Genomic DNA, 2729 nt, shown 5'->3' on the forward strand with positions numbered 1-2729 from the left:
ACAAAACCAAATTTTCAAGCTACAAAACCTCAGACTCTTCTTACAAAACCAAACTTGAACCTGAAAATAGTTCAGTCTGTGCTCTAAACTGAACTCTGCTGTGAAATTATGACCCAAGTCAGTCAAAACTGAATACAATGTTGAACAGTTACTTAACACTATGTAGAAAATAGAATACACAATGATCAGGACATTAAACTGGACAAATAAAAGAAGAAATATCAACAATTTAGGAACAAAAAATATACACGGAATACAATGCCTACAAACAGTTATACCAACACTCCATTACAATACTACAGTACACTGGTACAGTATGTGATGTAGAGAAAAATATATTTACTTAGAGTATACTGTGATACAGGATATAGAGCTGCCCATATTTTTTTACAGATGGGCGAGACTTGCCATTTCTCGACATTTACTTACTCTCCTATAATTATAATATTTCTGAACTTCCAGGATTTTGCAATGTTGAAATCAAACTTCAAACTTTATTTATTTCTAAAAAGCTTTTCTCATACTTTGAGCAACTCGAAGCGCTTCTCATTTGAAAACAAAAACCAAACCCACCCTTCACCCTCTCCTCTCCCCTCCATTAACACATACAAACCATGATCCCACACAACGAATACTTCTAAATGAAAATTATAAAATCAAATTATGGGCTCTGCTGTGAGAAAACACTATTGAGGATTCTATCATACCAGGAGCCAGCTCAGTCACAGGAACATCACCACAGTGCCCACCCAGACCGGGACAGCAACAGAGTCCACTCCCTAGCTCTGCAGTGTAGGACTCTGGCCCCAGCAAGACCGACAACAACGGCAACAACCCCAGACCAAACCAGCAAGTCCCACGAAAGATCCCCACAGGAAACAGTGGGGCTAAAATCATCGTAAGATAATAAAGTTAAATACAGAAAATGTGTTTAAAACATAAATGCATAAAATAAAATAAATAACATAATATATATTAAAACTAATAGAATAAATAGGCAGATAAGATCAACTAAAAGCAAAATTAAAAAGGTGGGTATTTAGCTTCTTCTTAAAAACCTCTACGGTCTCTGAGGCTCTCCGGGACTCTGTTCCAGAGGAGAGGACCGTAATGGCAGAACAAAGTCTCACCATGTGGTTTGGTCCTCACCTTAGGAACAACTATTATCTATCATTAACTGTCGTAACTATTAACACAAACGCACACCTTGCAACATTTTCAGTGCAACTTTGTTGTTGGTGATTTTAACATCCATGGATGCTGTCCTGATAAGCCACTAATGAAGAACTTTTTAGAAATCTTCTTTAATTTTGTTTAATGGATTTCTGGGACTACCCATGAACAAGGAAACACAGTAGACCTCGTGCTCTCCACGAAGTTGCAGGACTTTTAACTCTTCTTCTGCCAGTCAGTTTTCATCTGCGTTTACCCAGTTCCTTACCCCTCCCCCGCTGATGTAGAGGAGCTTAGTTCCTGGTTTCACTCAAACTGTACCAACATCCTGGATTCTGTGGCTCCAGTAAAGACATTGAAGCCTCAATCTAAATGTGACCCATGGCTCAATGACAGCTCGAAAAAATTTGCAGGAATCCTGAACACAAGTGGAGGAAGGATAAGATGCAAGTCTTACGGGAAATTTTGAAGGACTGTTGAAAATCTTTTCAGATTACTGTTTGCACGGCAAGACAAGAGTATCTATCAAACATAATAATTTCTAATCAGCACAACCCACGACTATTGTTTAAAATAACACACTCTGTCCTTAATGTTCCACAGGCGGGAGCTTTAGAAGTTTATTCTGATATGTGCAACAATTTTCAAATATTTTTCAATGACAAGGTTACAAATATAAGGGCTGCCATTACTTTTCCTTCCACAGACCCCTCAACTTCTGTTTTTTTGGTCAGCCTCTTCTGAGAAGTCTGTGTCATTGTTATTTTTAGATAAATTATTCAAACAAAGAAAGCCATCAGGCTCTGTCTTCTTCTTTGACTCTGATATAGACGACCGCCCCCCCCAGTCTTTCACTGACTTACCTGAAGGTTCAGGCATGTTTGTGAGGTATATATCCACCATGTCATTCTCAGAAATCTCCTGCAGAACTATCTTAGTGACTTTTTGTGTTAACACTGTAGGTTTAGAACATCACATTAATGTGTCCGTTCTGATTTTGTTTTCCTGTTTAAATGTTGGGATTATCTGGATTTTTTTTAAGGGATAATACCCGACGAAGTGTGCATTATGAGAAATGAACGCACGATGCAGAGGCCTGAACGGTTGCTTCCGCGAAGTGCTGAATGAATACAATCTGAACAAATTGTATTTTTTTTATTAGAATATTTAGATTTTTTTTTCTCCATTAACTAATGAAGATGATTTTACCTTATTACTTTTTTCTATTTTTATAATCATTCTTTGATTAATACAATCTGCACTAATTATCTTTTTAAATGAGAATATTTAGATTTTTACTGCATTAGCAAATGAAGATGATTTAATTATTACTTGTTGTATTATCATAATTCTTTGAATACAATCTGCACAAAGTCTCTGTTTTCATTGAGAATATTAGATTATTGTTACTGATTAATATACATGATTTGTCGTGGATGCTTTGAAACTTTATTACATTAATGATATTAATGACCTTTAATAGCTTGAATAATATTTGATACTAAGTCCTGAACCGGATATTGATAATACATGTAGAGAAATGGTATGGTCGAGTC

The sequence above is a fragment of the Oryzias melastigma genome, unplaced genomic scaffold (assembly GCF_002922805.2).
Source record: "Oryzias melastigma strain HK-1 unplaced genomic scaffold, ASM292280v2 sc00301, whole genome shotgun sequence".
NCBI lineage: Eukaryota > Metazoa > Chordata > Actinopteri > Beloniformes > Adrianichthyidae > Oryzias > Oryzias melastigma.